Raw genomic sequence first — 23109 nt, 5'->3', positions numbered from 1 at the left:
AGAAGAAGAAGAAGAAGAAGAAGAAGAAGAAGAAGAAGAAGAAGAAGAAGAAGAAGAAGAAGAAGAAGAGGAGGAGGAGGAGGAGGAGGAGGAGGAGGAGGAAGAGGAAGAGGAGGAAGAGGAGGAGGAGGAGTTTGGATTTATATCCCCCCTTTCTCTCCTGCAGGAGACTCAAAGGGGCTGACAATCTCCTTGCCCTTCCCCCCTCACAACAAACACCCTGTGAGGTGGGTGGGGCTGAGAGAGCTCCGAGAAGCTGTGACTAGCCCAAGGTCACCCAGCTGGCGTGTGTGGGAGTGCCCAGGCTAATCTGAATTCCCCAGATAAGCCTCCACAGCTCAGGCAGCAGAGCTGGGAATCAAACCCGGTTCCTCCAGATTAGAATGCACCTGCTCTTAACCTCCTACGCCACTGCTGCTCCTGTGCGGACTACAAGCATATATTTTTATTGTAGCATGCCATAATAAAAGTATATGCGTGTAGCTGGCACTCATAACTTTATGGAGGACCGGGTTTGATTCCCCACTCCTCCACCTGAGCGGCAGACGCTTATCTGGTGAACCACTCCTGCATTCTTGCTGGGTGACCTTGGGCCAGTCCCAGTTCTCTCAGAACTCTCTCAGCCCCACCTGCCTCACCAGGTGTCTGTTGTGGAGAGAAGGAGGGAAAGGAGCTTGCAAGGAGATCTTGACTCTCCTTACAGAAGAGAAAGGGGGGGGTGTGTAAATCCAAACTCCTCCTCCGACCCCTTCAGAAATTGTAGCCCAGGTATAGAAGTTGCTGGCATACCATTGTCACACCATTGCTGAATGTCACAAACGCAAGGTCGACGGCTCCACTCAGCGTAGTCTCCGAATATATAGGCACGCCTGTCATCTTTAAACCGATTGCTAGCCTAAGGCTATATTCACACTTAGAAAGGTGATGAATTAGATTTGCCTCTAGGGCCTACTTAAGTGTTCCTCAGAAGCAGACTACGTTTCAGTCAGGTGGCGGATCGTGAGCGTTATGTGAAGCAACCTCCTTCCGTTAATGAGCGTAATTATGTGAATCTGGTATAAAACCATCAGGTTTTATGAATTCTGTCTTGTTAAGTGATCCGCATTGTTATGCTTGAACGTTGTAATTCAGCGTAATAAATAAAGAAGCCAACAAAGCTATCAATCCCCTGCTGGTAAACGAGGAAACATTGCATGTACCACTTAAGACGTTCCCTTCGATGCCAAAATAACACGAGCTATTCCTAATTCCGGTCATTAGTCTATAAATGAGTTTAGGTTGAAGGATGCCCTTTTGTGTATTGCCGAAGGCTTTCGCAGCCAGAATCAACTCGCTGTTGTGGGTTTTCCGAGACTGCACGGCTGTGGGTTTTGCTCCTGACGTTTTGCCTGCATCTACAGGTGGCATCTTCAGAGGCACGTCTCAGTAAGGTGTGTTTCTCTCTGTTACACGAAGTGGGGTGATTGTGTGGTGGGGTACATGTTTTGTCCACCCCACAGGTGGTAGGGAAGGTGAGGCATATTTGCATGTGCCCAGGTGACGCTCATTTGCAGTTGCATTTTCAAGTCTCTGGTTTTTGGTTTTGGTATTTTTTAGTATCGATCGCCAGGTTTTGATGATTTTCAGACTCTCTCCTGCTGAAACTATCCTCAGTGTTTGTGGATTGCCCATTTAATTGGATTGGGGATCGATTAACTGTCTTATGGCTCTACAGGGCTGCACAGTTCAGGATCTAAGAGTACTAAAAACTGACAGCTTATCAGGGCGACATCCAGATGAGCAGAAAAATCTTCACAAGCAGAAGCAGGGGAGAGAACTGATTGGCCAAACAGCCCTAATTTCATTTCATGAAGCCACAATATGGGATTATCTACTTACAAGTTACCAAATACCAACTGGGTTAGTATGTGGGGGGGGGGGGGGAATGGAAAGGAGTTTGTAAGCCCCTTTGAGTCTTCTTACAGGACAGAAAGGGGGGATATAAATCCAACTCCTCCTCTTCCTCCTCCTCTTCTTCTTTCTTTCTTTCTTTCTTTCTTTCTTTCTTTCTTTCTTTCTTTCTTTCTTTCTTTCTTCTTCTTCAAATGCAGTCCTTCAAATGCTTCAAGAAAGCAATCATGTTCCCCTTCAGTCTCCTAAGACCCTCAGTCTTTCCTCTTAGGGCTCGATCTCCAGGCCCCAAACATCCTCATCACTCTCCTCTTCTCCTACAGGTGCTCGGGAGCAACAACCGCAGAAGGCCCTTGCTTTCACCTCCTGCACATGAGCTCCCAAAGGCACCTGGTGGGCCACTGCGAGTAGCAGAGAGCTGGACTAGATGGACTCGGTCTGATCCAGCAGGCTCGTTCTTATGTTCTTATGTTCTGCACCTGCTCCATTCTGTCCGCCTCCACCTTCAGAACAGCACATAATGCTCAAGGCATGACCAGTGCAGTGTACAGTGGGACTATGACATCTTGCAATTTGGATTCGATGCCTCTACTGATATACCCTAGGAGGATTGCATTAGCCTTTTCTGTCGCAGCATCACACCGGCTGCTCATGTTTATTCTGTGGTCTGCCCAAATCCCAAAATCTTGTTCACACACACTGCTACCAAGAAGTGTGTATCTCCCACACAGTACGCATGCTCCTCATTTTTGTTACTCAGTGTAGAACTTGGCACTAATCCTTACCGAATAGCATCTTGTTCACATCTGCCTACTTTTCCAGATCTCGATTAATCCTATCTCTTTCTAGTGGAGTGTTTGTTGTTCCTTCCAAGTTGGTGTCATTGGCAAAATGAGGAGTCCTTCCACCCCCTCATCCAGATCATTTATAAAAATATTGAAAAGTACTGGGCCCAGAACCAATTCCTGTGGCATTCCACTGGACACCTCCCTCAATTCAGATGAAATCCTGTTGACAGTTTTGCAATTCTCCATCAAGTTCCCTATCACTGAATTCAATCCTTAGTGCTCTAGTTTACCCACCAGAAAATCATAGCGAACCCAGTCAAAAGCTTTACTGAAATCCAGGTCAACAACATCAACAGCCTTTGAATTCCATACAAATCCACTTCATATAAGAACATAAGAACATAAGAACAAGCCAGCTGGATCAGACCAGAGTCCATCTAGTCCAGCACTCTGCTACTCGCAGTGGCCCACCAGGTGCCTTTGGGAGCTCACAGGCAGGAGGTGAAAGCAATGGCCTTCTGCGGCTGTTGCTCCCGAGCACCTGGTCTGCTAAGGCATTTGAAATCTGAGATCAAGGAGGATCAAGATTGGTAGCCATAGATCGACTTCTCCTCCATAAATCTGTCCAAGCCCTTTTTAAAGCTATCCAGGTGAGTGGCCGTCACCACCTCCTGTGGCAGCATATCCCAAACACCAATCCCACGTTGTGTGAAGAAGTGTTTCCTTTGATTAGTCCTAATTCTTCCCCCCAGCATTTTGAATGGGTGCCCCCTGGTTCTAGTATCTTTTTGTTTTTCTTGTTTTTCTTGCCATATTTGATTTCTTGACATTATGTCGAAAAGTTCTAATTGTACTTGCTCCCATATATATTCCAACCATTTCTGCATTGTCCATATTTTTTTGTCTTTCCACCCCAATGCTATTACTGCATGGGCCGCTCTGATCATAAATTTGAAAAGCTTTTCTCTTTCTTTGTTCTATTATTGTGTAATCCGATATGCCTATAGATAGTAAATCTATATTTATCTTTATTTTTACCTTTACATATTTTTCTATGTATGGCTAAACGAAATTGGAATTATAGAAGAAAAATGGACAAGAAGATTGAAAAAGAATGGACCTGCTGCTGCGCATCTAAAGAAGAGAAGAAGAGGGGGGGAGGGGAAAAAGGGGGGGAAGGATATGGAGGATGAATACAAAATATACAATATAAATCTGTAATAATTCCAAAATATCAATAAAAATATTTTTTTTTAAAAAAAACAACATCAACAGTGCCCTAGGTCAACGGAGTGAGACATCCGAAGAGGTATTAATACCATAATTCGAAAACTAATGTCCGGCTACCTCCGCATGGAAACTTTGAGAAACTTCTGGGGCGACTGTATAGATTTGCTGCCAATTTAGGAGTTGTTAATCTACCTGGTGTGTTAGTGTTTTGTATGGTTCCTTGTTTGGTAAAATGTTAAGGATTTGTTAATAGGATATGGTAGGGCATGAGTTTGTGGTTTTATTCACAACATTTGAAGCGATGTCTCCAGCCTGAAGGATGGCCGCAGCACCGTAACAAACATCAGGTACACACAAAATTACTGTTTTATGTAGTGCACTTTTTTTTTTTGTACTTTTACTGTTGTTTTTCTAATCTGCTTGGAGGGATCGACTTTTGGATTAAAAAGCAGATCCCTGATGAAGGGAACCTTGACACTTGAAAGCTCATAGCCCCCCCCCAAAAAAATCTTCGCTGATCTCTACGGCCTCTAAGGGGCTACTGGGATCTAGCTGTTCAATAAAATGGATGGGTCCACTATCCGAATCTCTACTGTAACGATACGCATCTATTCTACAGAAGCTGCACTTTGAACGTTGCTATTAATTCTCATCTTTCTAAAGGTTAGACTTTTAAAAAATCTGCAAGGGACTTCAGGCTCACTAGGACAGGTTAGAAACAAACCCATTTCCTCCAAAGATCACTCCTTCATGTCCTTCTCTGTTTCTGCCTTTGAGAGCAGCTACGTACAGTACTAAATCCTATGGCTTATGTCCGCCAGTCTCTAGAGGACACCTCTAGTACATTTCTGTTGTCACAGTGATTCAAAGAGAGGAGAGACAACAACAGACAAAGGGCAGCGGGAGAAGTTCTTCTTTGCAAAGAAGCAGTAGAGGTCAAGCAATCACCCGAAACAACAAGCAAGCAAATTCTCTGACACCCAGCCGATCGGTCCAAGAGCCGTCACACCAAGAGCCTGACCAATGCTATTCTGATGAGAGAGAGAGAGAGAGAGAGAGAGAGAGAGAAAGAGAGGAGGAGGAGGAGGAGGAAGAGGAGGAAGAGGAGGAAGAGGAAGAAAAAGAGGAGAAGGAAAAGAAGGAGGAGAAGAAGGAGGAGGAGGAGGAGGAGGAGGAGGAGGAGGAGTTTGGATTTATACCCCCCCCTTTCTGTCCTGTAAGAAGACTCAAAGGGGCTTACAAACGCCTTTCCCTTCCCCCCCCCCCACAACAAACACCCTGTGAGGAGGGTGGGGCTGAGAGAGCTCCGAAGAACTGTGACTAGCCCAGGGGTCTGCAACCTAAGACTCTCCAGATGTTCATGGTGGCAGGGGCTGATGGGAATTGTAGTCCATGAACATCTGGAGAGCCGCAGGTTGCAGACCCCCGGGCTAGCCCAAGGTCATTCAGCTGGCATGCGTTGGAGTGCACAAGCTAACCTGGTTCACCAGATAAGCCTCCACAGCTCAAGCGGCAGAGCGGGGAATCGAACCCGATTCTCCAGATTAGAGCGCACCTGCTCTTAACCACTGCACCACTGCCGGCTCTCATTTCTAACAGGAGTGGAGCCAACTGGGGTAGGAAGATGGCTCTGAAAATCTCCTTCCCGGGCACGGCACTGCGGAGGGGTTAATCGCAGGGAAGCTCGCTGCGGCTGACTTTGCAATTCTTTTTCATCCTGCCAAGCTTTGTGGGGGGGGGAATATCCCGTTAATTAGCATCCTGCTATCTGTATTGTTAGGGTTTAATTAGCGGCGCCTTGTTCTCGAGGCATTCTTTTGTCATTGCGAGAAACAAAAATTCCCGAGATCATCACGACGCTAGTCAGAAACCGCTGTGGCCCAAGGGCAACCGGGGGGGGGGGCGGGGGGGGCGGGGGAGGAATCATCTGAAAATCCTTGTGCCAGAGTGCTGGACGTTCTTGTTTGACCGCAGGACCTATTACACCCCTCTATTGCACTCTTATCTGGAGGAACCGGGTTTGATTCCCAGCTCTGCCGCCTGAGCTGTGGAGGCTTATCTGGGGGATTCAGATTAGCCTGGGCACTCCCACACACGCCAGCTGGGTGACCTTGGGCTAGTCACAGCTTCTCGGAGCGCTCTCAGCCCCACCCACCTCACAGGGTGTTTGTTGTGAGGGGGGAAGGGCAAGGAGATTGTCAGCCCCTTTGAGTCTCCTGCAGGAGAGAAAGGGGGGATATAAATCCAAACTCCTCCTCCTCCTCAGCAATATGACCTATTGGGGTTCCTTTACATGCCTTTCCAGCTTTTGCAGATCTAGACTGAAGATTAAGATGCTAGTTCTTACTGGTATCTTACTAGTTCCTTAAAAGTTCCCTTTTGAACTGGGTATCACTCTTAAAGTAGCTACTTAGTTTAAAGATTTGCACCCACTTTCCGATGAGGTGAAAATCTTGTTTGGCTCTACAGTGCTGCTGGACTTGAACCGAGGTCACTTCTGATCCAAGAGGGCAACCAAAATGGTCAAAGGTCTGGAATCCGTGCCCTACGAGGAGAGGCTTAGGGAGCTGGGGATGTTTAGTTTGGGGAAGAGAAAGTTAAGAGGCATTTTTGGCTTTGTAGGCTTCTGGTCACGTCAAAAGTGCCTGCTTCCAGGGCTTCATCTTTGCATGGAAGTGATAATCGTGGGAGTCTTAGTAGACGACAAACTGAACATGAGTCAGCAGTGTGATGCGGCAGCCAAGAAAACCAATGCAATTCTGGGCTGCATCAATAGGAGTATAGTGCCTAGATCGAGGGATGTCATTTGACCCCTCTATTCTGCATTGGTTAGACCTCATCTGGAATATTGTGTACAGTTCTGGGCACCACAATTCAAGAAGACTATTGACAAGCTGGAATGGGTCCAGAGGAGGGCGACCAAAATGGTCAAAGGTCAGGAATCCATGCCCTACGAGGAGGAAGCTGGGGATGTTTAGTCTGGAGAAGTGAAGGTGAAGAGGTGACATGGTAGCCATGTTTAGATATTTGAAGGGATGTCATGTTGGTGAGGGAGCAAGCTTGTTTTCTGCAGCCCCAGAGACTAGGACCAGGAGTCATGGGTTCAAGGTGCAGGAAAAGAGATTCCACCTCAACATCAGGAAGAACTCCCTGACTGCCAGGGCTGTTGGACAGTGAAATGCACTACCTCGGAGTCTCCTTCTTTGGAGGTTTTCAAAAAGAGGCTGGATGGCCATCTGTCTGGAGTGCTTTAATTATGTATTCCTGCACTGCAGAGGGTTAGACTTGATGGCCCCTGGGGTCTCTTCCAACTCTATCAGTCTATGATTCAATGATCCTCAAACACGATACAATCCCAACAGAACTACTATGCTACCTTTGAAACTCTGGCTAGGATATTGAAGAGATAGAAAAAGTGCAGAGAAGGGCAACGAGGATGATTGAGGGACTGGAGCACCTTCCTTATGAGGAGAGGCTGCAGCGTTTGGGACTCTTTGGTTTGGAGAGGAGACGGCTGAGGGGGTATAGGATTGAAGTGTATAAAATTATGCATGGGACAGAAAATGTTGACAGAGAGAAATTTTTCTCTCTTTCTCACAATACTAGAACCAGGGGGCACCCATTGACTTGCTGGGGGGAAGAATTAGGACTAATAAAAGGAAACACTTCTTCATGCAACGTGTGATTGGTGTTTGGGATATGCTGCCACAGGAGGTGATGATGGCCACTAACCTGGATAGCTTTAAAAGGGGCTTGGACAGATTTATGGAGGAGAAGTCGATCTATGGCTACCAATCTTGATCCTCCTTGATCTCAGATTGCAAATGCCTTAGCAGACCAGGTGCTCGGAAGCAGCAGCAGCAGAAGGCCCTTGCTTTCACCTCCTGCATGTGAGCTCCCAAAGGCACCTGGTGGGCCACTGCGAGTAGCAGAGTGCTGGACTAGATGGACTCTGGTCTGATCCAGCAGGCTAGTTCTTATGTTCTTAGATGTGAGAACAGTGTCGTTCCCGCTCAGGCCTGTAGCTCAAGTCTGGCCAACTCACATCTGAGCAGAGTGTTCCTTCTAGCTTTCTGAGGCTATTCCTTCCCCAGCCAACAATTTCAGATGGGCCAGACTTAGCCATCCCATGGAGACTGTCTCTTCCTAGAAGGAGAGGCAATATGCTACAGGCAAGTAGGGCGTGGTCAGGTCTAGTCTCACAGGACGGGCGACAGAGAAGAGCGTAGTCAGAAGACAGTCCAATGGGTCAAGGCAGCTGGCAGGTGAAGTCCCAGTCACGGGTCAGCAACAGGTCACGGCACAGGAGATCAGATAAACAGGCTGGGAATCAGCAGTAGGTCAGGCACATGGAGGAAACAGGAAACGCACTGGTTGCGCCCAGGCAGAAGCAAGCTCACAGCAAGGCTTGTAGAGAGAGCCTTGTCCAAGGGGTTGGGACTCTGCAAGGAGTTAATCCTCATCAGATGCAGACACTTCTATCTTCCCTTGTCTTGCTGCAATACGAGCACTCCTCCTTTGCTTCTGCAGCAGCTGCCTCTGCCCCCTGTGCACAGCTAGCTCATCACTGGATTCCCTAGAATGGGGATCTGCAACCTGCGGCTCTCCAGATATTCATGGACTACAAATTGGCCATTCTGGCAGGGGCTAATGGGATTTGTAGTCCATGAACATCTGGAGAGCCGCAGGTTGCAGACCCCTGCCCTAGAAGGACCTGCAGGCTCCTCCACCTGCCTGTCATCAGGCAGGGAAGGGCTGGGAGTTGGTTCTGTTGCCTGGTCTTCCCCAGGAGCAACCATGTTGCCAGGTTCTGCCTCCAAGTCCTCTGAATCCTGGTAAGTACCCATGGGCTAGCTCATGACAGGCAACCTCCCTGTGGCCTTTTGACCTTTGGTCAACTATTGGATAGAGGGTTCTCTACCCTAATCACCGCAGCCAAGAAAACGTGCTCCCCCTGTATTTTTCTCTCCCATTTGAACGGGGCCACTTGGCACACTACCTGTATTGCTTAATAAACCCTGTTCAAAGGACAGGCATAATGCTCGTCAGGTTTAATGTTATGCCTTCTGCCTTGTTACATGGCAGATTTAATAAGCAAGAAAAGGCTAAAAGATTGTGCCCGTGTAACAATGGCTCAGTTGAATCTCTGGCCCACCAATTACTACACTGTCTCAGATTCAAGAAAATCAGATCCAAGTATGTGTATCTTACTCCTTTACATTTACCCCATCTCCCCGATTTAATTAGATTACACTACTTGTTGGACAACCCTGATCCTTCTCTCTGTATGATAGTGGCAGACTTTCTCCTGGAAATTACTAAACGCCAGTAGATTTCCTTCGACCTAACATTTATTTCCTGTATTGTATATGCTTTTTAATCCGTTTTTTATTATAGTTGTACTGTTGTTTATGCCAATAAAGGCTTGCTATGCAATGGTCTTTTGACCTTTGGCCGGTAGCAAAGGACAGTGTCCTTCCTCACTTACAAGTGCTTGTCCACTTTACTAAGCCCTAACAAAATACTGGGTGGTGTAAGTTTCCCAGGCTGTGTGGGCAAAGTCTTATAGTTTTTGTTCTTAACATTTTGCCCGCACCCATGGCTGACATCTTCAGAGGAACATGCCATAGATGCGGGCCCAACATTAGGAACTAAAACTACAAGATGATGGCCACACAGCCAGGGCAACCTATGACACCTAGTTGATTCCAGTCATGTAAACCTTCAACGTTACCTAACAAAACAGACACCCACGGAGCTGTGATGAAAGCATGATGCTGCACCTAGGGTCCTCAAACCAGTCCACGTGGGTAGTCCCCAAACCAGTCCACGTGGGTAGTCCCCAAACCAGTCCCCAAACCAAGGTGCCCCACAACACCTTCACAGGTGTCTTCTGCAGCAGCAATGTTGTGCCCGTGCCCCCCCCCCCCCCCCCCACTGTGTCAGAATTCTAAAGGTGCCTGCTGGCTCAAAAAGGCCGGGGACCTCTTCTCTCCTGTCATCAAAGGGCAGGGGATAGGTAGGAATGACCCTGGCGCCTTCCCAGTGGGGGTTGGGGCGGGTGGTGGCAGGTGGCTGAAAACTATCATTGTGCTGTCCTTGAGACGCTCAACTCCCAAACATCTTTCTTCCGCTGTATTATTCTTACATTCCATGGGAAACGGGGACGGTGAAGAAGAAGAAGAAGAGTTTGGATTTATATTCCCCCCCTTTCTCTCCTGCAGGAGACTCAAAGGGGCTGACAATCTCCTTGCCCTTCCCCCCTCACAACAAACACCCTGTGAGGTAGGTGGGGCTGAGAGAGCTCCCAGAAGCTGTGACTAGCCCAAGGTCACCCAGCTGGCCTGTGTGGGAGTGCCCAGGCTAATCTGAATTCCCCAGATAAGCCTCCACAGCTCAGGCGGCAGAGCTGGGAATCAAACCCGGTTCCTCCAGATTAGATACACGAGATCTTAACCTCCTACGGTGGGGGTTATAATTGAAACGCCAAGAGGATAAAGGCAACTGTATTTCTGTAATCGGGCAGAACTGGTTTCTGAAAGCCAGGTACTAGCTGTTATCAATAAAGACTTCTGATCCATCATCTAGAGTCTGCTTTTTGATTTCAGTCTCAAGACCTGACTTGATCGCTCCATCGAGCTCAGTGATGTCTACTCTGGCCAGCTGCAAGTCTTCACAGTTCCAAGCCATGCAGTTTCCTTCCAAGCATCTAAGATTGTTTCGTGAAGGAAGAAGAGTTTGGATTTATATCCCACCTTCCTCTCCTGCAAGGTGACTGCAGGCGGATTACAAGCTCCTTTCCTTTCCTCTCCCCACAACAGACCCCTTGGGGGAGGTGGGGCTGAGAGAGTTCTGAATCAACTGTGACTGGCATGACGTTACCCAGCAGGCTTCATGGGTAGGAGCAGGGGAACAAATTCCGGTTCACCGGATAGGGGGCTGCCGCTCAGGTGAAGGAGTGGGGGATCGGCCCACTGCTCTTAACCAGACACCACCAAAGATGCCAGAGATTCCTTTCTGCTCAGCCGCTGGACTACAGCACCTCCTCCGATGCCCAGAGGGGACACAGGTGGGGTGGGACAGGGGCGTAATGCCCATTGGGCAAGGTGGGCAGCTGCCCAGGGCACCACCTTGTGGGGGGGCATCAAAATGCAGGGTTCGTTGGGGGTATTTTTAGTGGTTTCCCATTTTAGGCCTGCAGGGGGCGCAGTTTTTAGGCTAGCGGCACCAAACTTTCAGAGTATCATCAGGAGACTGTCTTTATGCTACCCCCCAAGTTTGGTGAGGTTTGGTTCAGGGAGTCCAAAGGGGGTGCCCCCATCTCCTATTAGCTCCCATTGGAAACAATGGGGGATGGGGCACCCCCTTTGGAAGTCCATAACTTTGTACTCCTTGAACCAAACCTCACCAAACTTGGGGGGTAGAATAATGACAGTCTCCTGATGATACGCTGAAATTTTGGTGCTGATATGCCTAAAAATGCACCCCCTGCAGGCCCCAATGTCCTAGTGCAAAAAGAAATTTGGTCGTGGTGGAGTGGCCGCCCATGGGGGGGGGGGGAGCATCCAACTCAGGTTTTGCCCAGGGCTACAGTTTGCCTCATTACGCCCCTGGGGTGGGATTCAATACTTCAAGACCCCTGGACCCCTGGATTTAGGCGTCTTAGTTGATAGTTCCATGGGAATGTCAACTCAATGCATGGCAGCTGTGAAAAAGGCAAACTCTATGCTGGGGATAATTAGGAAAGGAGTTGATAATACAACTGCAAGGATTGCCATGCCCTTATATAAAGCAGTGGTGCGACCGCACTTGGAGTACTGTGTTCAGTTCTGGTTGCCACATCTCAAAAAGGATATCGAAGAGATAGAAAAAGTGCAGAGAAGGGCAACGAGGATGATTGAAGGATTGGAGCACCTTCCTTATGAGGAGAGGCTGCAGCATTTGGGACTCTTTAGTTTGGAGAGGAGACGTCTGAGGGGCGATAGGATTGAAGTCTATAAAATTATGCATGGGGTAGGAAATGTGGACAGAGAGAAATTTTTCTCTCTTCCTCCCAATACTAGAACCAGGGGGCATTAATTGAAAATGCTGGGGGGAAGAATTAGGACTAATAAAAGAAAACACTTTTTCACGCAACGTGTGATTGGTGTTTGGAATATGCTGCCACAGGAGGTGGTGATGGCCACTAACCTGGATAGCTTTAAAAAGGGCTTGGACAGATTTATGGAGGAGAAGTCGCTCTATGGCTACCAATCTTGATCCTCCTTGATCTGAGATTGCAAATGCCTTAGCAGACCAGGTGCTCGGGAGCAATAGCAGCAGCAGAAGGCCATTGCTTTCACCTCCTGCCTGTGAGCTCCCAAAGGCACCTGGTGGGCCACTGCGAGTAGCAGAGAGCTGGACTAGATGGACTCTGGTCTGATCCAGCAGGCTAGTTCTTATGTTCTTATGTTCTTATGAGCCCCAATCTCTCTCTATGCAGAGACTCACACTGCACCCACAAGGTCTAGCAGGGTAGCCCGCCCCCCCCTCCCTTATCAAGAAGCCAGGCCTTACCTTCACCACCACCATGTTCCCAAAAGCAATGCTTTCCACAAAGGAATCAACAGCGACCATACCGAGGAATCAGAACAGCGGAGCCTGAACCTACTCCTGACGAACCCGGCTACTGAAAATCCGCTGTGTCCTTACTTGAAAAGCGCCATCCTGAGCTCTGTTCCTCGGTCACGTTCTGATCTCGCGTTCTGTTCCTTGGTCACGCTCCAAGTGTGACAAAACGGCAGGGAACTGGTTTGCAGAGAGAGATTGATTGCATCCCACTGCCTGGTATCGCCCCCACAATACGGCGCGGCACCGTTGCGCCTCGGCCAAAAAAATAAAATAAAAATGGAGCTCTTTGGCACTGTACGCCGTGCTCTCTTTTATTGCACGGCGTTCCGGTTTGGAATAACAAAAAACGTTCAGTTTCCGCAGCCTCTGGTTTGTTTCACAGGTAGCCCGGCTGAACGGCCAGTAAACCAGGCCGCAAGCTGCAGTTCTGTTCGGCACTTATCACACTGATCTTAATTAGGGCCTAGTTTACACAAAGCCCACAAAACCTGGAACCCGGCCCACCGCCGGCAGCGACGGCAAACAAAACCGACCCCTCTCCGGCGACAACGGAGCAAACAGTTCTCCGAAGAAGGGGTGGGGGGGAATAAATAAGGAGCAGAGAAAGATCTGGAACCGGGCTGCCACCGGGAGCGCTTCGGATCTGAAGGCATTCGGCGAAAACAAGCAGGGATAAAAAGGGCAGGCGGGGAAGGGGAGAGCAGACACGGTGTTTCTCTCGTCGTGTCGCACTACCTCGGGTTTTGAAAGAGATCAGAAACCGAGCCGCAATTGTCAAAGCGGCCAGCAAGCCAGAACGGCGGGTCATGAGCAGCCAGCCAAATCAGGGCATTTTTTTTTTTTTTTAGATTGTGGCCATTTGAGGCCTTTGCTGCATCTCCAAGACCAATTAGAATGGATGAAATTTAGCTCTGCTTGGAGCCGACATAACTGCAGGGCTGCACAACACAGACAATTTGCAGAAATATCTCCGGCTGTTGCCTAAGAGATGTTTGGGGAGAACCGTGATTGTGTTTGTCCGTCGCCAAGAAATCCAAATGAGGAAGCGGGGGGGCAGGGGCGGGACAACAGTGCCTCCCATTTCTTTCTGAGCCTGTTAAAGATTTCACAAAATTAGGGGGTTGTGGTTTTTCAGGGCTGCATGGCCGTGTTCCAGTAGCCTTTTCTCCTGACGTTTCACCTGCACCTGTGGCTGGCATCTTAGAGGATCTGAAAATTCCAGCCACAGATGCAGGCGAAACGTCAGGAGAAAAGGCTACTGGAACACGGCCATACAACCCAGTAGCCTTTTCTCCTGACGTTTCACCTGCACCTGTGGCTGGCATCTTAGAGGATCTGAAAATTCCAGCCACAGATGCAGGCAGCGATCAGGAAAAAACTACAAATTCTGGATCCCATACAACCCAGTGACCTGGATAGATTTCTCCTGACGTTTCACCTGCACCTGTGGCTGGCATCTTAGAGGATCTGAAAATTCCAGCCACAGATGCAGGTGAAACGTCAGGTGATGGCCACTAACCTGGATAGCTTTAAAAGGGGCTTGGATAGATTTATGGAGGAGAAGTCGATCTGTGGCTACCAATCTTGATCCTCCTTGATCTGAGATTGCAAATGCCTTAGCAGTCCAGGTGCTCGGGAACAACAGCAGCAGAAGGCCATTGCTTTCGCCTCCTGCATGTGAGCTCCCAAAGGCACCTGGTGGGCCACTGTGAGTAGCAGAGAGCTGGACTAGATGGACTCCGGTCTGATCCAGCTACTGGAATATGGCCATACAACCCAGTAGCCTTTTCTCCTGACGTTTCACCTGCACCTGTGGCTGGCTTAGAGGATCTGAAAATTCCAGCCACAGATGCCATTGAAACGTCAGGAGAAAAGGCTACTGGAACACGGCCATACAACCCAGTAGCCTTTTCTCCTGACGTTTCGCCTGCACCTGTGGCTGGCATCTTAGAGGATCTGAAAATTCCAGCCACAGATGCAGGTGAAACGTCAGGTGATGGCCACTAACCTGGATAGCTTTAAAAGGGGCTTGGACAGATTGATGGAGGAGAAGTCGATTTATGGCTACCAATCTTGATCCTCCTTGATCTGAGATTGCAAATGCCTTAGCAGTCCAGGTGCTCGGGAACAACAGCAGCAGAAGGCCATTGCTTTCACCTCCTGCATGTGAGCTCCCAAAGGCACCTGGTGGGCCACTGTGAGTAGCAGAGAGCTGGACTAGATGGACTCCGGTCTGATCCAGCTACTGGAATATGGCCATACAACCCAGTAGCCTTTTCTCCTGACGTTTCACCTGCACCTGTGGCTGAAAGCCCGAGGGATCACAAGAGAATTCCAGCCACAGGAATTAGGAATGAAAGCCGATCAGGAAAAAAAAAAAGGCTTCAAAATATAACCACACAACCCCAACTAACGCATACCACCCCAACGATTCCAGCCATGAAAGCCTTTGACAAGACATTTCACAAAATTCTTCATCTCAGACAGTTCATCTCTTTGGATGCTCTCCAGTTAACGCCCGGCTTGACAGGTGGGACAGCGACACGAGAACAAGGCGACAAGGGCACTGTTCGGCGTCGCTGGAGAAAGAAAATCCAGAAGAGATCTCAGATCCAAAAGGGATCTCGAATCACATGCAGCGTCCCTCAAATATAACATTTATGCCGTTACAAAACAGTATTTCCCAAAGTAGCTACCTGCTTGTGGATCTAAATGTTCCCTGCCTGCTTGCCTACCGAAAATCGAGGTTTAAACTACAGCTTTTTAAAAACAAGAATCCCGATCAAAGACATCAAGTTACAGTGACGTGAGTTTTGAGGGGGGATAATAACATATCTCTAAATGGTGGTAATTATTAAGTGACGTCAAGTCGCAACTGAATCATAGCAACCCTTCCGAGGGTTTTGAAGGCGAGAGGTGGTTCGCCATTGCCAGCCGCCATGTAGCCACCCTGGACTTCCCTGGTGACCTCCTACCCAACTACTAACCAAGGCTAACCCTACCCAGCTTCCAGGAGCTGATGAGATCCAGCGAGCCAGGGCCATCTAGGTCAGGGTACAAGACATACAGAGGTGGTTTGCCCTGGTGGGCCTCTGTGAAGCAACCCTGGACTTCCCTGGTGACCTCCTACCCAACTACTAACCAAGGCTAACCCTACCCAGCTTCCAGGAGCTGATGAGATCCAGCTAGCCTGGGCCATCTAGGTCAGGGTACAAGACATACAGAGGTGGTTTGCCCTTGTGGACCTCTGTGAAGCAACCCTGGACTTCCTGGGTGGTCTCCCATCCAAGTACTAACCAGGACTGACCCTGCTCAGCTTCCAAGACCTGATGAGATCCAGCGAGCCAGGGCCATCTAGGTCAGGGTACAAGACATACAGAGGTGGTTTGCCCTGGTGGGCCTCTGTGAAGCAACCCTGGACTTCACTGGTGACCTCCTACCCAACTACTAACCAAGGCTAACCTTACTCAGCTTCCAGGAGCTCATGAGATCCAGCTAGCCTGGGCCATCTAGGTCAGGGTACAAGACATACAGAGGTGGTTTGCCCTTGTGGACCTCTGTGAAGCAACCCTGGACTTCCTGGGTGGTCTCCCATCCAAGTACTAACCAGGACTGACCCTGCTCAGCTTCCAAGACCTGATGAGATCCAGCGAGCCAGGGCCATCTAGGTCAGGGTACAAGACATACAGAGGTGGTTTGCCCTGGTGGGCCTCTGTGAAGCAACCCTGGACTTCACTGGTGACCTCCTACCCTACTAACCAAGGCTAACCCCACTCGGCTTCTGAGATTTGACCAGTTTGGTCTATTCGGGATGCTTATTTATCAGTGCATTTGGGAATAAAACTTCCTTGAGGAGACGACAGGAAAGTGGCATAGAAATCCCAAGCGCAGACTCTTTACATTGGTTAGATGCTTTTGAAAGTGCAGCGGCCAAGGAAAGCCCCGGCACAGGCAGCCTTGCATCGTCAAGGAAAGGAAAGGCCAAAGGTCCATGCCTAGGGTCAGGACTCATGGAAAGAGCGCTCGTGAAAAAGGTTCAACTTTTGTCATTTCAGTTAAGAAATTATGAAGGGCAAACAGCAACACGAAGGATCAGGCAGAATTCATAGAATCATAGAGTTGGAAGAGACCCCAGGGGTCATCCAGTCCAACTCCCTGCAATGCAGCAACACACAATCAAAGCACTCCTGGCAGATGGCCATCCAGCCTCTCTTTAGAAACCTCCCAAGAAGGAGACTCCACCACCCTCCGAGGGAGTGCATTCCACTGTCGAGCAGCCCTGACTGTCAGGATGTTTTTCCTGATGTTTAGGTGGAACCTCTTTTCCTTCCCCTTGAACCCATGACTCCTGGTCCTGGTCTCTGAAGAAGCAGAAAACAAGCTTGCTCCCTCACCAACATGACATCCCTTCAAATATGTACACAGGGCTACCACGTCACCTCTTAACCTTCACTTCTCCAGACTAAACATCCCCAGCTTCCTAAGTCTCTCCTCATAGGGCATTCATTCCAGACCGTTGACCATTTTGGTTGCCCTCCTCTGGACCCGTTCCAGCTTGTCTACAGCCTTCTTGAATTGTAGTGCCCAGAACTGTACACAATATTCCAAGTGAGGTCTAACCAATGCAGAATAGAGGGGTAAAATTACATCCCTCAATCTAGGCCAGTGGTGGCGAACCTATGGCACGGATGCCAGAAGTGGCACTCAGAGACCTCTCTGTGGGCACGCGCAAACTGAGTGCCCCCCCCCCCCCACATCTAGGCTGGCCTGGGCTGATGGGCTCAATTATTAGCATTAAACCTAAGACCCAGTTTTGGGGAAGCAGTGTAGGTAACCCTGTTAAGCGCTGTTAAACCCCACTGATTTTCATGCGAAGAACTAAAGCACGATCCTTTACCTGGGAGTAAGCTCGGTTGCTGGCAATGGGGCTTGCTTCTGAGAAAACCCTCCTAGGGTCGTGATTCACCAATTGGAAGAGTTGCACGGTTGGCACTTTGTGTTGGCAGTTTGCGATAAATAAGTGGGTTTGGGGTTGCAATTTGGGCACTCAGTCTCAAAAAGGTTCGCCATCACTGATCTAGGCACTATACTCCTATTGATGCAGCCCAGAATCGCATTGGTTTTCTTGGCTGCCGCATCACACTGCTGACTCACGTTCAGTTTGTGGTCTACTAAGACTCCCACAATTATCGCTTCTGTGCAAAGATGAAGCCCTGGAAGCAGGAACTTTTGGCGTGACCAGAAGCCTACAAAGCCAAAAATGTCATCAAGCTGTAGCCAAATTACGGCCACCCAACAGGGTTTTCAAACCAAGAGGCGAACACCAATCGCTTGCCATTGCCTGCCTCTGGACCACAACCCTGGGCTGCCCATCCAAATACTAACTGGAGCAGACCCTGCTAAGCTTCTGAGCTCTGACAAGACTGGGCTAACCTTGGTCGTCCAGAAGAAGAAGAAGAAGAAGAGTTTGGATTTATATCCCCCTTTCTCTCCTGCAGGAGACTCAAAGGGGCTGACAATCTCCTTGCCCTTCCCCCCTCACAACAAACACCCTGTGAGGTAGGTGGGGCTGAGAGAGCTCCGAGAAGCTGTGACTAGCCCAAGGTCACCCAGCTGGCGTGTGTGGGAGTGCACAGGCTGATCTGAATTCCCCAGATAAGCCTCCACAGCTCAGGCGGCAGAGCCGGGAATCAAACCCGGTTCCTCCAGGTTAGACACACGAGCTCTTAACCTCCTACGCCACTGCTGCTCCTGATGAGGGAATAACCTTACTAGCAACAGCTCATCACGACTGGAGGAGATTAGTCCCCCATTTAAAATTAGGTATCGACTGTTTTTTAATAGTCTACATAGGTAACTTCCTGGATTGGCGCACAGGCTGCCAAACCGGAGAACGTGAATTCAAGACCTCTTTCCTCGGAACAACATTTATCACAAAGGAAACACAAGTATCCCGATCCTAAACAAGGTTATTAATATGTCAGGAGACAAAGCATATGGCTCCCGATAGCAGGTGCTCATGTGAAGCACGGCGCCTAGTGTTGGAGTGCCACTCCACAGGAAGAATAAAGGATCGGTGCCATTTCACCTGAGAAGGAGGAAGCCGGCCAAAAGCTACTGAATCAGCCAATATATTAAACATTATTTCGCTCTGCCGCTATCACAGACATGCTCCAACGCCTGCATATGGTCCGTGCACAACCCAATGAAATAAGCAGCAAATCAGGCAGAGAAGGCAAAAAGGGGGGGGGGGATCAAAACGGTCAGGGCTGTCTTTTCAGAACCAGAATGGCTCCACTGTGCCCCACTGCAGTATCCCCGCCTCCACTTCTGTCCCTACGTCCTTTAAGCAGCAGCCACTTCACGGTTAACGCTTTGCCAAATAATCGCTGTTGATTCCATCGAGTCCAGGGGGAGGGGGAAAAACACGTCCCCCCCCCCCCTGAACCAAAATGCTTTCATCGCTCTGCATTCCTTGACAAAAAAAACCCCACTCTGCCTTCCTGCGCTGCAACTCCTTGACAAGCGTCCGCGCTCCGCTGCATTCGATATCATATTTTCATTAAAACATAAATGAAACTCATTCCCCCCCCCCAACCCGCCACTTTGGTTAACAACAACATTCCTTTGTTTGTGGGATGGGGGGGGGGAGAGAGAGAGAGAGAGAAATAAACTCACCCTGCTCATTTTTCCACGTTTGACAGTTTTTTCGGTGCAAACCGAATTCCTCCTGGGTGAAATTCAATCAACAGGAAATCCAAGCTATATAGCCTGAATGCTTATCACCAACCAGAGCGAGCGGCAGCCGGGGAGGAAAGGGGGGGCGCAGAGAGACACAGCCTGCAGAGAAAGCCTTTTGACAATGAACACTTCTCGCATCGCCCCTATTTCACGGGCTCCGCTGTGTTTACACAGAAGGACGAATCCCGGGCTCCTGTCTCCCTGACACTATTAATCCACAATATAATGATAAGCTTAATTGCCCTTATTATTGCAGGCCCAATAAAGGCGCTCTGACGGCGGTCTTCTGGAAGGAGGCGGGGTGGGGGAGAACTCGGCCGCCACTCCGACTCATGACAGCGAATCCACACGGCCTGGCAAATATAGTTGCTTCCAGGCCGCGGACGGTGATGCGCGGCGACATCCCGCATCGAGTCGAATCAAAATCATCCTAAAAAACCTGGGTTCCAAAACAAGCACAAAAGAGGGAAACGACGCCAAGTGACACGGCGCCGGTTTTGTCCTCCGGATGCGAACCGGCGAGGCCCTCGTGACGTTACAACACGGCCTTTGGTTTATTGTTTGATTTGGATGCCACTTTTTCCAGCCGCTCTCGCGGGTTCGACAGGACTTCACCAAACGGGGGTGGGACAGGTCTCAAGAAAATGCAAGGAAAATAATCCCAGAATAACTACAGAGGGACCTCAAATGAGAGTGCTAAGCCAAGCATTCCTGTACTTAAAATTCCCCTTCCAGCACCCAAAGGGAGGGCACAGGTTACGATCTGCCTGCAGTGGCGTAGGAGGTTAAGAGCTCGTGCATCTAATCTGGAGGAACCGGGTTTGATTCCCAGCTCTGCCGCCTGGGTTGTGGAGGCTCATCTGGGGAATTCAGATTAGCCTGTGCACTCCCACACACGCCAGCTGGGTGACCTTGGGTTAGTCACAGCTTCTCGGAGCTCTCTCAGCCCCACCCACCTCACAGGGTGTTTGTTGTGAGGGGGGAAGGGCAAGGAGATTGTCAGCCCCTTTGAGTCTCCTGCAGGAGAAAAAGGGGGGATATAAATCCAAACTACTACTACTACTACTACTACTACTCCTCTTCTTCTTCCCTTCCGCAGGCCCGTGCCAGCTATGCAGAGATGTGGAAAAACATCCTTTTCCTACTTTGGGGCGGCTGTCACCCCAAACCCTCTTACTCTCAGGATTCTTCCCCTGCCAAGAGCCCACGGACAAGACTCTTCTCTCAAGTCACCAACTCTGGGTTGGGGAATTTCTGGAGATTTGGGGACAGAGTCCGGGGACACCAGGGTTTCGGGAGGGACATCAGCCGTGGAACGCCTCCATGTTCTCCAGGGGAAGTCATCTCCAAGTCCGGGAGATCGGTTGTAATTCCAGGACAGCTCAAGGAAGACCCACCTGAGCCGTGGCTGAGTGGCAGAGCATCTGCTTGGCAGGTAGGAGGTCCACATTCAATCCCTCGCAACTCCAGTTACCTGAAAGACCTCAGCAGAGCGGCTGCCAGTCGGAGCGGACAATCCTGACCTTTGCGTGGTGTCGTGGTTAAGAGCCAGCGTTGGGGTAGTGGTTAAGAGCAGGTGCGCTCTAATCTGGAGAACCGGGTTTGATGCCCCGCTCTGCCGCTTGAGCTGTGGAGGCTTATCTGGTGGACCAGATTAGCTTGTGCACTCCAGCACATGTCAGTTGGGCTAGTCATAGCTCTTCGGAGCTCTCTCAGCCCCACCCGCCTCACAGGGTGTTTGTTGTGGAGGAGGGAGAAGAGAAAGGAGATTGGAAGGCCCCTTTGAGTCTCCTTACAGGAGAGAAAGGGGGGATATAAATCCAACTCTTCTTCTTCTTCCCCTCCTCCTCCTCCTTGCTAGACCAAGGGTCAGGGCAGGACTGTATCTGTCCCACCATCTCCCCCTCCCATGCCAGCCCAAGTGCCAAATACTTCCAAAACACTCCCTTCCTGCCTAGGCTAGGCCAGAGCTAATACTAAGGGACTTTACGGTCCGGTGCCAGCATCCTCTATAAAACATACATTTATCAGGGATGCTGCCAACCCAAGTTGGCACTTGGTGTTCTGTTCCTTCCACTGCTGATTTTATGCCCTGCAATGGACCTTTATAAGAACACAAGAACTAGCCCGCTGGATCAGACCAGAGTCCATCAAGTCCAGGACTCTGCTCCTCGCAGTGGCCCACCAGGTGTCTTTGGGAGCTCACCTGCAGGAGGTGAAAGCAATGGCCTTCTGCGGCTGCTGCTGCTCCCAAGCACCTGGTCTGCTAAGGCATTTGCAATCTGGGATCAAGGAGGATCAAGATTGGTAGCCAGAGATCGACTTCTCCTCCATAAATCTCTCCAAGCCCTTTTTAAAGCTATCCAGCTTTATGGCTGCCGTGAGGACGTTGCTCTGGGAAGATTTCACAGGTCTTCCCCATGTCCCAATTTTTTTTGTTCCCTTTCATGCCATCTACCCGTATGCCCTGTTTAAAGAGCCTCTTGCCAACCTACACAAATTTTACTCAATAGGCCATACACATCCCCCCATATCACCCCCCAAGAAGCGTTCTCGTTCATTTCGCCTCCTCTGCGAAACACGTACCAGCACCCCAAAGACCCCCCCCCAAAAAAATCTATCACTCCTCATCATTTAATGCCTTTCGCGATTCTCCTCTGAGGCCGCGGTGCCCCGCTCCGTGCCAACGCCATACACGCAAAATGCCCTCTTTCAGTCTTCCAAGCCTGCACATGGCATATCATGCCCGTTGCCCTGCACGATGCCAGAGCCAAACGTGATCCCTGGGTTCGTTACCACAACCATGTCACCGCGACCCACGGAAAGGAGACCCGGACGCTAACGGGATCTGCAATGTGGCACGCCGCCACCCCGAGAGACTGGCACCCCAGCCCACGTAAGAAAGGCAGACTCCCAAAGCGGGTATCCCATCCACGTCCCCCTCTGGGGGCAGAGACCCTCTTCGCCTGCCCCACCATTTCACCATACGCAGGCAGCCCCCCTTTCCAACCAACCCAGGGCCCCACACATATGCCCCCATGCCTTACACCAAAGGCCCCTCTAGCCAATCCCCCTCCCCAAAAAGGAACCCACCACCTCTCCAAGCCAAATGCCCTCCACCAACGGGGGGGGGGGTACCCCAAGCCCTGTGCACCCCAAACACCCCAAAAGCACCCCACTTCCCTCTTAAAGCTGCTTCCCTAAAACAAATGTGCCTGCTGCCCCTCTCTCTCCCCTGGAGGTGCCCCCCCCATCCCACCTGGATAGTGCACTGCCCCCCTTTCTGCCCCCCCCCAACATTACAAAGCCCCCCCCCCGCCCCAGGAAAACCCTGGCTCTGCTCCCATAGGGAGAAGCGGGGGTGGAGGAGGACACCACTGCTTGCCAATCCACCCCCCTCTCCCCCAAGGCGCTTCCCCTCCCCACAACGAGGGGGAGGGGTCTGTGGCGGGGCCCCCCCCCCCCCGGCTCCCACCTGCGGTCGTCGGGGAGGGGGGGCGCCTTCGCTGCTGGGCCCCTGCCCGGCCGGTCGAGGGAAAGGCGGACGGACGCACCGACGAAAAGGGAAGGCGCCGACGACGAGACCACCGCCAGCCACAGCAGCTGGGCGAACCGTTAGGGAACCCGTCGCCGGACTACAGCTCCCGGCAGCCCGCGCGGCGGCACGCTCGGCCTCAGCCGGCGGACGCCTCGCCGACAAGCATCCTGGGAGCGGTAGTCCTCGGAGCGGAAGTCGCGTCCCTCCGCCTCTTTTCCATGCCATTTGCGGTCTGGAAGGAAGACGGGGGAGAGTGGGATGCGCGCGGGGCATGATGGGAGTTGTAGTCAAAATGAAAGCGGGCGTCGGGTG

The 23109-nt window shown here is 50.4% G+C and overlaps 1 protein-coding gene across 4 annotated transcripts in view; it reads right to left on the bottom strand.

Annotated features, from left to right (window-relative positions):
• Window positions 1-22890, bottom strand: part of FAM168A (family with sequence similarity 168 member A) — a 163465-nt gene extending 140575 nt beyond the window's left edge. For 2 of the 4 annotated variants that reach the window (XM_048492464.1, XM_048492467.1), the window contains exon 1: window positions 22735-22890. The gene's annotated coding sequence lies outside the window, so the exon portion shown is untranslated. Of the gene's footprint in view, window positions 1-12464; window positions 13233-19196; window positions 19345-22734 lie in introns of those variants that run through there. The other 2 variants (XM_048492465.1, XM_048492466.1) reach the window with 2 other exon arrangements.
• Between the last annotated feature and the right edge of the window lie 219 nt (window positions 22891-23109).

Source organism: Sphaerodactylus townsendi, linkage group LG04 (assembly GCF_021028975.2).
Source record: "Sphaerodactylus townsendi isolate TG3544 linkage group LG04, MPM_Stown_v2.3, whole genome shotgun sequence".
NCBI classification, from domain to species: domain Eukaryota; kingdom Metazoa; phylum Chordata; class Lepidosauria; order Squamata; family Sphaerodactylidae; genus Sphaerodactylus; species Sphaerodactylus townsendi.
This window is presented reverse-complemented; position numbering and strand designations above follow the sequence as displayed.